Here is a 13,250-nt window from a genome sequence, read left to right on the forward strand (position 1 = left end):
GCAAAGTAACAAAAGGAAAAAGGCCTATCCTACACAGGAAACTACTCAGTATGCTGCCTACTCTGAGAAGGAAACTGTCCTAGATGTGCCCAGAAGAATTTCACCTACAATTCTGTGGCAAGAGGGCTTCCCAGGTGGCTCAGTGGTAAAGAATCTGCCTGCCAAAGCAGGATTCAAAAGGAATCGATCCCTGAATCAGGTTTGATCCCTGGGTTGGGAAGATCTCCTGGAGGGGGATATGGCAACCCCCTCCAGTATTCTTGCCTGGGATAATCCCCTAGACAGAGGAGTCTGACAGGCTGTAGTCCACAGGATCGAGAGAAGTCTGAAATGAGAGACTGCACACACTCGCTGGCTGTGGCAAAATCTGTAACCTATCTCTAGTTTCATAAAAGACTGGAAGCTAACCTCTTTTAAGAAGACACATTCTACAGTAACCACCGTTGGGGTTACAACAGTAAAGAGAAATGAGAAGATGGATTTGGGGCAGGAAATGAGCAGAGTATGCTTGTGATTTTCCTTAGCATGAATCAGTAGTTTCAAGCTTCCTCTGCTTGAGGGCACACATTATCAACAGAGGTGAAGATGATGACCTGCCTGTTAGGAAATAAAGTTACACAACAGTCTCACAAAATATATAAAAAATAATTCCTTTTGAATCATAGAGTAAAACATAAACTTATGGAAGTATTATAATTTTAATGTTAGGTAGATAGAATAGTAAAAAGGACTCCAAAATGGTCGTGGCTAAAAGGTAAAGAAAGGGAAAAGCCCACAAAAATGGAACAAAAGAAAATCCATGGACCAGAGTGAGAACTTCAGATGAAGCAAACACACCCTCTTCTCGACTAGCCCAATTTGCATAGGGCAGGCTCAGTGGGAAAGAGACAAGATGTATAAAAAGAGGAAGTCAAGACAGATTGAGCCCTCTCCTTTGGGGCCGACCTGCCTTCATGCCTTGAGGGTGTACAATCCTGTGTTTGCCGAATAAAACTCTGAGCTGTAACCGAACTGTAACACTGGTCACCATTTCAAATCTTTGCTGAGGCGAGAAAGAATCGAAGAAATTACACACACCCCTGACATTTAACATTAAGGATTTTAGTTAAAAAAAAAAAAACAAAAAAAAAAACCTCAGAAAGCTTAAGTTAAAGGATTAACATTGTTAACATTTACAAATACAACACTTCTCTACAGCAAAAGAAACCAGAAAGAAAATGTAACTTGAAATGTTGAATGTGTAAATCTGTGGGTGATTCATATCAATGTATGACAAAACCCACTGAAATGTTGTGAAGTAATTAGCCTCCAACTAATAAAAAATAAATAAATAAATAAATAAAATAAAATAAAAAAAAGAAATGTTGAAGAAGGGTTCTCATAATTTTTCTTGTACCTATTATGTTTGAGTATTTTATTAAAGAGGATATATTCTTGCATTCTTTGTGTAATTATTTGGCATACAAAACAACAGCAAACACACAAGCATTTTATTTTACTTAGGTATGAACCAATATCTTTTTCCACCATCTTATCTATATCAGTTATACAATCTAACACTGGGTCAAAACAAATCTAATGTATCCTCTAAACTGATGGCTATCTTTCAGATATTAGATGAGCACAATCATGATGTCATTCCTAAGTTTTTCCCTTGTCCAACCAAATCTTTTTAATCTTCTCAGTCATGGCTAAGGTGAATGGTATTGAATTGCTTTTTCTCCCTTCAGTGTAGCAATTCTACCTTTTAAACCACAGAGGTTCAAACTCACATATCAAGTGTGGGTTTTTTCCAGGGGTAGAATAAGTCAGGAGTATCACTCCTCTAATTATAGGTATAACGTTTCCACTAATGAGAACTAATCGTGCATTTACTTTTCAAAGCAAATCCACAGTGTAGTTAGTACATATAGACTTTATTGGTTTTGCCTTAAAGTACATTTTCTTGGTACTGGCTCATTAGTTATGCCTTTTCCTTGTATTCTTCTTTATGGACATTGTGCTTTTGTGTCTTTCCCCCACTACTCTATGAAGAACCACTGCTGTCTTCTATCTAAATTTTTGAAGAAACCTAACGGCCAAGTTCCTTAGAATTAGGGCTGGGCTGACTGTACCCTCTGGAGTCTGTGCTTTGATGTTTTGACTGCTCTTTTGAAGTCCATTTGTACGTCTGGGTCACTTCTGATGCCTCCATGGTCATCACGTTAGATTCTAGACCCCTGACTTTTGTCCACTCCTTCATGTTATTGTGTGACAGATCTTCATTGTATCCAAAATTGGCTAAGCAATGATTTGCATATTATGTACTTGTGGAATTGGACTTGTGCTTATAAGTATGAGTTTTTATTTATCCCCATTTTCAATTTTTGTGTTGAGTACTTACAATAGGTAGAGTTTCTTATTCATTTGTCTGCATTGTAACAGGCCTGTTCTTGATAAGAATGGTCGTAGTACGTCCAAGTTACTGGCATAAGCAATGAGCAAATGCAAGGCCTCGGACAGAATCCAGTAGCACATCGTCAGAGGATTTCTCCAGGGAGAGATGTGTCAGTTCAGGCACTTATGTTTACTTAGACTGTATTTACATTTTTGTGCTTCTTTTTCCTGTTATAGGAGAGCAACTCAAAAAGCTTAAACTTCTGGATTATGTTCTTACTTCTATCAATCCCAGGATACTAATGTGTGTTAGGTTTTATTAGGCAAGATGGTTTGAGAGAGTACACAGCTCCAAATTGAATAGTAACATCAAGACCTAAATTTACCTATTTTATGATCATATTTTGCTTCTTTAAACTCTAAATTATTGATTAAAAATATATATAAATTTTCAATGGAATTTTCCCAATTGTTTGGGGGAAAAAAAAACTGATTGGAGCTTTATACTTAACCTGAATAAGAGAAATTCTGTCAACTGGTAAAAAAAAACTAATCAGCATATTAGCTTTCTTTTTTAAAACTAACCAGTTATTTTAACATTGCATAGATATGGCTAGATTTACATTATATGTTCATTTGGAATACTTAATATGATTAATTTGTTACATGCTTTATTTTGTTTAATCCTCACAAAAACTTACAATGAAGCAAATAACTCAGTGAGGTAGTGTCATTTATCTAAAGTTATACAGCTTGAAATGGAAAAAAGTAGGGCTTGAGGCTAGCTGACACAAGAACCGGCCCAATTATTTACTAGACTGTTGGCCCTTTATATACATTATTTCTGTTAATCTTTAGAACAGTTAAAGTGGGATTTTGTTGTTGGTTTTGCTTTTCCAATGTTTAATAGAATTAAAGTGACAGTTGGAAGAGTTCCTCACCCTGAGTCCTTTTGAGAATGAGACAGCATTCTTGGCCTAGAGGAACTTAACGAGCAGAAGCTGCCTGTCTAGCCTTCCCTACAGCCTCCTTCCCTATTCACATCCAACATCACCAGAGCCTGACCCAGGATGAGAAGCTCTGTCCCTCTTCCTTGGGATGGTAGCAGTAATAGTGGCCACCAATAACATTGACAAGGGCAGAGTGGAAATTGTATGTAAGTTACAATAATACAACTTTGGTGCTCAGTCATTAAGTCGTGGCTGACTCTTTTTCGACCCCATGGACTCGCCATGCTCCTCTGTCCATTGGGTTTCTTAAGCAAGAATACTGAAGTGGGTTGCCATTTCCTTTCCCAGGAGATCTTCCTGACTCAGGGATTGAACCTACGTCTCCTATATTGGTAGGCGGATTCTTTACCACTGGGCCACCAGGGAAGCTCTAAAGGCTCAGTTGAGAGTATTAGTTACGAGCACAGGCCCAGATTTGACACTTCTTAGCTGCATGAGACCTTGGATAAGTAACTTAATCCCTATGTGCTTCAATTACTCCTCTTTGACAGGGAATAATAGGAATGTGGGAAGTCAACGAATGTAACAATTTAAAGGCTCTGACGCAGGTAGAAGGCACTCCATAATTATTCACTCTATTACTAGACTAATTTTCTCATTAACCAGCAAAGTCCATTTCTTACAACTAAGAACTATGACTGATAATTATTAATATTTGTGGTTTTGATGAGGATGAAGGCTCAGTAGAGTTACTTAAGGTTATAAATTTGTTTAAAATATGGATGCAAGAATTCTAGAATAAAATTTAGCTCCATCTGAATTCAAAACTTAGTTCACTTTGCCTCTTCCTACTTAATGAAGGGTGGCTTAAAATATCCTTATCCAAACAAATAGAAATGTCCTCATTCAAATGCATCTGACTGGAAAAGAGAAAAGAGTTTTGACTAGAAAATTTTTCTTTCTCTATTGTAATTACATTTAGGAGACCTTCTACCAGCTTGAAATTCCAATCCTCAATTAAACCACAAGAAAAATGTGTCTGTGTATATAAGATATAGCATGAACTCAATAACTTAATAATTCTGTTTATTAAAACTGTCTTGAAGTTAATCCTATTATAGCTATCTAGTGCCCTGGGAGCAGGCAAGATTACTAAAACAGAATGTGTGTAGTTTTACTTTAACAATTTTTTTCCCTTCTATCTCATTTTGTTGGCTTCAAAATTCGGTAAGCTGCAAATCTCCACTTTCTTTCTGATGCTAAATGTAGCAAGGTTAGCAGAAACTCTTGATATAAGGGCTTATCTTTCTCCTTTCCACTCACCAGGCAGAATTTCATCTCTCTCACTGTGGCTGCAAAATAAAAATGTGTGTTCCAAACAAAGCAGTCAACCATTTTACTGTTTGAGCTAAGTTTCTTTTCCTATAGTAGAAAATTCTTTGTACCTTCATCAAGGAAATCATCAGAAAAAGGGCAATCATTTTCGACCTGATGTTTTCCTTTGCACAAACCCAGCCTCAAATGAATGCATTTATCTTTATAAAATGATGCTATAATGTGGTTCATGTCTCCACAGCTAAATGTGATAATTTGATGGGAGACCCAGGAAATAGTTTTTGATAATACACATTATAATTGCATCATTTACATACCTGCCTCTTGAGAAACCTATATACAGGTCAGGAAGCAACAGTTAGAACTGGACATGGAACAACAGACTGGTTCCAAATAGGAAAAGGAGTACGTCAAGGCTATATATTGTCACCCTGCTTATTTAACTTATATGCGGAGTACATCATGAGAAATGCTGGGCTGGAAGAAGCACAAGCTGGAATCAAGATTGCCAGAGAAATATCAATAACCTCAGATATGCAGATGACACCACCCTTATGGCAGAAAGTGAAGAGGAACAAAAAGCCTCTTGATGAAAGTGAAAGAGGAGAGTGAAAAAGTTGGCTTAAAGCTCAACATTCAGAAAACTAAGATCATGGCATCTGGTCCCACCACTTCTTGGCAAATAGATGGGGAAACAGTGGAAGCAGTGTCAGACTTTATTTTGGGGGGCTCCAAAATCACTGCAGATGGTGACTGCAGCCATGAAATTAAAAGACGCTTACTCCTTGGAAGGAAAGTTATGACCAACCTACAGAGCATATTAAAAAGCAGAGACATTACTTTGCCAACAAATGTCTGTCTAGTCAAGGCTATGGTTTTTCCAGTGGTCATGTATGATGTGAGAGTTGGATTGTGAAGAAAACTGAGTGCCGAAGAATTGATGCTTTTGAACTGTGGTGTTGGAGAAGACTCTTGAGAGTCCCTTAGACTGCAAGGAGATCCAACCAGTCCATCCTAAAGGAGATCAGTCCTGGGTGTTCATTGGAAGGACTGATGCTGAAGCTGAAACTCCCAATACTTTAGCCACCTCATGTGAAGAGTTGACTCACTGGAAAAAACCCTGATGCTGGGAGGCATTGGGGGCAGGAGGAGAAGGGTATGATAGAGGATGAGATGGCTGGATGGCATCACCGACTTGATGGACATGAGTTTGGGTAAACTCCAGGAGTTGTTGATGGACAGGGAGGCCTAGTGTGCTGCGATTCATGGGGTCGCAGAGTCAGACACGACTGAGCAACTGAACTGAACTGAACTGAACTGAACTGGGGCAGGACTAATCATCAAACATCATATACCAAATTTTTTAAAAAATTGTTTCTTTTAGAAATTGGAACATCATTCTATTCTTTTTCTATTCTAAGTTCATATTTTAATTTTAACAGAGTACCAAAATATAGCATTTCCATTTCTATCTAAGTGTGTGTATGTTTGAGTATGTTTTAAATGAGTATGCATGTTATTATGTGCAATTTCTCTGTGTCATGTGGTATTATTTTTCATCTATTCTTATAATTTTCAGTATGGTATACATTTGATGCCCAGAGCTGGTAAATTCTCGTTATTAAACCAAACAATATAAATTATTTAAAATATGAATTTTCATAATGCAACCATGAAATATTTTTTGCACTACTAAGTAATATTCCTGGAATAGATCTATTGTCTCTTTTATGACCTTAAAGAATAACTTTGTTCTTTGCAGTGTGTTTAAAAATATATGAAGTGCTTTTACATTGATTTTCTCATTTAATTCTAACAACTGTATAATCTGTATATAGAGGGTTTTATTGTTGCATTATCAGTTGAGAAGAATCTGAGATGAGAGCTAAGTTGTCTTGCACAACAGGAGGGGGTGAGTGGGAGACAGGGAGGAAGGAGACTGGCCATAAATGCTGGGATTTGAATCCATTATTCTAAAGTTCAGTTCCAGAGTCCTTCCTATTACAGCTATTCCTCTCATTCTTCAAATGAGTTGATTCATCTCAGGAAACTTGCTCTGACTGCTTGCCTTGCAGCAGAATATGCAGTGCTAAGTCTCAAGTCCCACTGGAGACAAATCCCTGATTCAGGATTTCTGGAGATGATGCAAAAAGCCAACTCACTGGAAAAGACCCTAATTCTAGGGAAGATTGAGGGCAGGAGGAGAAGGGGACAACAGGGGACGAGATAGTTGGATGGGATCACCGACTCGATGGACATGAGTTTAAGCAAAGTCAGGGAGATGGTGAAGGACAGGGAAGCCTGGCATGCTACAGTCCATGGGGCCACAAAGAGTCAGACACGACTTAGCAACTGAACAACAACAAGGGCGGAATGGAAGGGTGTGTGTGTGTGTGTGTGTGTGTTTTCCCAGCTTCTCTAGCTGGGCCTGAGAGGTGCGTGGCAGAGAGCTGGCACCAAGTACCTCTCCAGTATCTGGTAGTTAAATGAGGGAAGCCTAGACATGGTTGTGGTCTCCTGGAAAGAACACTCCACTAAGATTCAGAATGTTTACCAGGGGCTTAAGGAACCCTTCAGAGCCTGAATGGCAGTTTGCTCATACATAAATGAGGGTCTCGATAGAGATATTTAAATATGTTCTGATGTTTGTGATTGTTATATAGCAGTTAGGGAGTGATAGTCAGGGTCTCATTTTGCCCTAGAGGTGAGCATCCTTTAAGCTTCATTTACAGATAGTCTTGTTTGTTTTACACAATGTTTTACCACCTAACCTCAGTGGTGTGGAAATTACTCTGGTGATTGTTTCTGTGTGTGTGTGTGTGTGTGTGTGTGTGTGTGTGTGCTCAGTCGCTCAGTTGTGTATGACTCTTTGTGACCCCATAGTCTGTAGCCCGTCAGGCTCCTCTGGCCATGGAATTTTCCAGGCAAGAATACTGGAGTGGATTGCCATTTTCTCCTCCAGGGGTCTTCCGAACCCAAGGATTGTACCCAGGTCTCTGGCATCTCTTGCATTGGCAGGCAGATTCTTTACCACTGTGCCACCTGGGAAGCCCTATATTTGCAGACTTCTGGGAAAAGTAAAAGCTTCCAATCGGTTCAGATCAGCTCTTATTACTTTTGTAAAAGGATCACTGTAGTCAGGTTGTAAGGCTGAGTTTACCTAGCTCAGTGAATAATTTCTGCACCAGAAAACTGGTATTTTATTAAAAGGTAGTATTTCAAAAAAGGACTTATAGATCTTCACATTGCTTTTGTGTTAAAACACATACACATACAAAACCAAAGAACTTCCCCTGAGTTTAACTTTTGGATGAGTGATGCAATTTTTTCCATAGTTTAAGAAAAGTCCACATTAATGCCTGTAGTATAAAAATATTAGAGAGAATTGTTCTATTAGGTCTTTGAGGTATTAAATTGCTTCTGTGTTTTGAATGGTTTAAGTATGTGGATTGAACACAATAGTACATGAGTTGAATAGGATTTCAAGTTTATAATGAACATTTTCTGTTGTATAGCAGATAAATGTGGAGATAACATGGATAGATTTCTTATTCCTCAGAGCAGTGATTTTCCTTACATGCCTCTTTATTCCTATAAACCAGTGAGGATTATATATCTTCAACCTGTTTTCCCTTCTGGTTCAAAAGTGAATCTCACATGACAACATAGAATACCACATTTAAAGTTATAATTGCACTATCTTTCCACATAATCTTCAGAAACAAGATGTGCACACCTTTTTCAAAAGGAAAACATAGAATCAGAAGTCATTTCCTCCTTCAGAAGGAAAATAGCTCATCAACAACTGCCTCAATTTTGATTTATGACTACCAAGGAGGAAAAGATAAGGGACTTCTAATGACATATAGAACTCATACATATCTATTATGAAGTGCACATTAAAATCATTTGTGCCTATTTGAAAATTTGTTTTAAATAATTACATAGTCATAAAATGGCAGTTGTCTAATAGGAAACAAATGATGGTTTATATACTGATTCTGTGCATCTATACTCAGTCATACTTTTGAGGCCCCATGGACTATAGCCCGCCAGGCTCTTCTGTCTATGGAATTTCCCAGGCAAGAATATTGGAGTGGGTTGCCGTTTCCTTCTCCAGGGGATCTTCAGAACCCAGGAATCGAGCCCATGTCTTTTGCATCTCCTGCATTGGTAGGCAGATTCTTCACCACTGTGCCACCTGGGGAACCCGTATTGATTCTAGTTGATGCACAAAACCTTCCTAGGCTCCCGTTTTCTTATCTATAATGGAAAACCTTAATCTAAATGATTTGTTTATCTCTTTCCAATTCCAAGTTACAGTAATTTATCTATCTTTCAGAAGGGACAAGTAAGTTATTTTCTGGTATTGTTTCTTAAATACTTCCAAGCGAGCGTCTTGTGTACTCATTGAAAACCTCATGAAACATGCCATTCACCTAAAAATCAACAAATATTCATTGTAAGTTATAAAATACCCAAAGAAAAATAAGAAGTTGCCAATAACCCTAAGGAGCATGCAATCTAATTTTAGAGACAAAAATATAAGAAAAGTCAAATAATGCCATACAATCATTAGATAAATGATGTCATGAGGGAATTAATGAATATTGTCTGATTTAATTGTATGTATGAGAGGTGCTGAGTTCATTCATTGGGGCTGAATGGAGCTAGGGATTCTTATGAAAAAGTAATTGGATTTGCATCTTGAAGGATGAGGAGAACTTGAATAGGTAAGAGGAAGAACCATGGCCATTAAGGCTATACTACTCTTAGAGTTTGTAGAGCAGTCACTGGTGGGTGCATGTGTGCTAAGTCACCTCAGTTGTGTCCAATTCTTTGTAATGCTATGGACTGTGTAGCCCGCCAGGCTTCTCTGTCCATGGGATTTCCCAGGCAAAAATACTGGAGTGGGTTGCACTTCCTTCTCCAGGGGATCTTCCTGACCCAGGGATCAAATCTGCATCTCTTAGGTCTCCTGCATTGGCAGGTGGATTCTTTACCACAAGCTTCCCTGGTGAAGCCCTTAAATTAAGAAAACAGAACTCTAAGAACTTTACCTCTGGTCTTTAGATGTCCAATGTTCTTACCTCTACTTCTACTGTAATCTTTAATATGTATTATTTCTTAATTCTACTGTTATTTTGTTTTGTTTTAGTTTTGTTTAGAAAGGGATTAGAGAATTAGGATCTGAATTGGCAACCCTTATTCTGCATTATCTTTTTAATATAGGTGACTGTGGTATTGTTATTCTTATTTAACAGGAGAGGAAGCTGAACTAAAGAAATTAGGGATCAAAATCAGGAATATGGAAAATGGCAAGGCATTATACTGTGATTTTTGTCTTAAACAGTTTACAAGAGGAAAAACTTCCAGAAAAGTTGATTGTACAGCTTCTCTTTCACAAATGGCTAATTGTTAACCTTTTGACCTCAAAGAGTTCATGAACCTTTATAAATCCTTAACATACACACAGGAAGCAATGTAACTAACTAGGAACTCTAATTGCTATTATTATTTAGAAATCAAGAATTAGTTTTGAAGTGCTAGCCTTGTGCCAGATGTCAAACTCGCCCTCCCATCATTAAGAAAAATCAAGAGTTGAATGATTTTTAAAATTATTTATCCATATGTTTTATAATTACTTGGAAATTTTAGTTTCCAGGTAATTAGCTATATAGTGGGTGAAAACATATTGAAATAACAAACAGTTCTCTTACATCATCTAGGAGATCTAAAGGTCAGATTGCTAGTTGAGTGTATGATTTTCCCCGGGAAAACACAGTGTGTCCCGGAGGAGGCTGTGTTAGAAGCTATTGTATACATTTATAGAAAAATACAGGAAAGGCATTTTATGAAATCAATAGCTGGACTCCTTGAAAACCGTAATGAGGGACTAATGAAATTTCCAGGCCTCTCTTCAATCAAAAGAAACAAGGGAAGTGTCACTCTGACATCAAAAAACTAGCTTCTACATCCTTGATGTAGTTTTCTTAACAAAGAACACAAAGCCGGAAGTGGAGGAGAAACTGGGGAAATGGATAACAAAATTTCTGCAGACTGAGGTGATCAATTTAAACCCTTCCAGTTATTCCTGGTACAAAAAATTCACAAGCTTTCATTTCTCTGGTGCTAAAAAGTCCATAATATACTTTTATAATTTCACTTTGAAGAATTCATTCATGTTGTGAATTTTCTTTTTTAAACCAACTGTTTCTTTCTTTTCTCTAATAGAAAGCATGTTTTATTTTGTCTGTCCTCAGGTCTATATATCAATGCAAGCTTTCTTCATATGTTTAATCAAGTGATAAAAGAAAAAGACCGGGTACCAAGCAGATAAGCCAATGAGAACAGCTCTTGTATCCAAGGCTCTTCTAAACCCTCCACTATTTTTAGCAGCACAGAATTTGGTACACAACACCTGAGCTTTAATACCTTACACTTAACAGGCAAAGATAAGAATAGTGTTCCCTTTTGTGTAGTTGTATCCCAATTATGGGGCAGTATTTACACACTCAGAAAGAGAACTTTTCACTAAAGAAACTTTTACAGTAGGTGTTTTACCTCCCTTTGCAGAACATATTTGGGTGTGAATAGGAACTTTCAAACAGCCCAAAAGGCTTTTCCCTTTGTATTCAGCAATACTGCCTCAACTGTTTGTATGTGGGAGTAGTTCTCAAGCATACTGGTTTCAGGACTCTTTTAATAATACTCTTAGAAATTACTGAGGATCCACAAAGAGCTTTCTTGTATGTAGATTGTATATATCTGTCGATATTTAGCATAAGTTAATGAAAAATTTTAATTAAAAATAATGATAACAAACCTACTATAGGTGAATATAAATAACATTTTTTTGTGTGGAAGATATAAATAATTTCCAAAACAAAAAATTGATATTTGACAAGAATAGTGACTTTTTAACATTCTTATGTGCTTTTGCTGCTGCTGTTGCTGCCAAGTCGCTTCAGTCGTGTCCGACTCTGTGCGACCCCATAGACGGCAGCCCACCAGGCTCCCCAGTCCCTGGGATTCTCCAGGCAAGAACACTGGAGTGAGTTGCCATTTCCTTCTCCAATGCAGGAAAGTGAGAAGTGAAAGTGAAGTCGCTCAGTCGTGTCCGACTCTTAGTGACCCCATGGACTGCAGCCTACCGGGCTCCTCTGTCCATGGGATTTTCCAGGCAAGAGTACTGGAGTGGGTTGCCATTGCCTTCTCTGCTTAAGTGCTATTATATGTTTACAAAATTTTTTATACCTGTACTTATAGAGGACAGCTGGTTTCTTGTATCTGCTTTTGCGTTCCATCTATTGAAACATAGTTTGGGTTGAGGTAGATGAGAAAATATGACTTCATACACATTTTAGTTGGCAAAATGAAATATATTTTAACAGCCTTTTAAGGTGATTGCATATATTCTTCTTTGCTACTTAACCAATACTTGACAAGTGGTAGTTTCTCAAAGGTTAGTTGTGCTTTGAAGTCTATTGTCATATCAATCAACTTTTTGAAACTCTATTATATAAAAATCCATTAGTTTAATTTGTACTTTGAATGAATATTTTGCCATGCATGATTTTGTGAAATTATACTTCATTTGTACAGGAAATTTACTGAGGCATACAGATCTTCCTGATGTTGACACATTTCATTATATAATATAAAAAATATTATCACCAACCTTATGAGAAAAGTGTGTAGATGTTGGAAGCTGTGGAGATCATCGTGTGAATACAAATTTTCCAAAATTGGAATTTTGCTTAATAACTTGAATTTATTCACTTGTAGCAAATGCTCTCAGTATTTTCTTTGAAGGTACAGGATCACTTCATTAATTTTTGAGAAAATATCTGCCAGATACAGATATATATGTCTGAATAATAAAAATTTGTCTTCTTGTTATTTATTCAAGAAAAAAACAGTGTTCATGAAAAAAATAGCCAGTTCAACTCAAGCAGTTATACTGTTGCTTTTGCTTGTGTTTCTTTGTATATGTTCAACAGAAGTGTGCTATATGCATACTCTAATTTTATCACACAAATATTAAATAATCACATATTCTCATGATGGAATATTTAATAAAAATCAATCCTACTTACTCTTTTACCAAGGATATCCTTGGTGAAGCCAGGTATTTTTTGAAGTTGTGATTGTATGGTGATAAAGAATATAATGACTGTTGTACAAATAGATGCCACTGCTTTGATTCATCCTAAGGTACAGCATTTCACATATCATTGCTTTTGCATCATCAGTGGAAATGTCATCGCAATAAAATGGGAAAATAATGTCATCATATTACTGTGAAAATAGTTTGAACTCACTCTTAAAAATACCTGATATGAAAATATTATAACCTCAGACCTTTTCATTCTATGTTCATTCAAGGAAGGGAATGAATTATGCATGAGTAAGAAGTTTTCTATTTATACCTACACATAGATATATAATACCCACATTAATAACAGCTCACAAAATTGCACAAGGATTGAAAATTTTATGAGCCTAAATGTAGCTAGACTTAAGTTCAAATATATCCGTCTACTATTTTATTAGAATAATTTTCATCCAACAGTAATACTTTCTCAT

The sequence above is a fragment of the Muntiacus reevesi genome, chromosome 13, assembly GCF_963930625.1.
Source record: "Muntiacus reevesi chromosome 13, mMunRee1.1, whole genome shotgun sequence".
NCBI classification, from domain to species: Eukaryota; Metazoa; Chordata; class Mammalia; order Artiodactyla; family Cervidae; genus Muntiacus; species Muntiacus reevesi.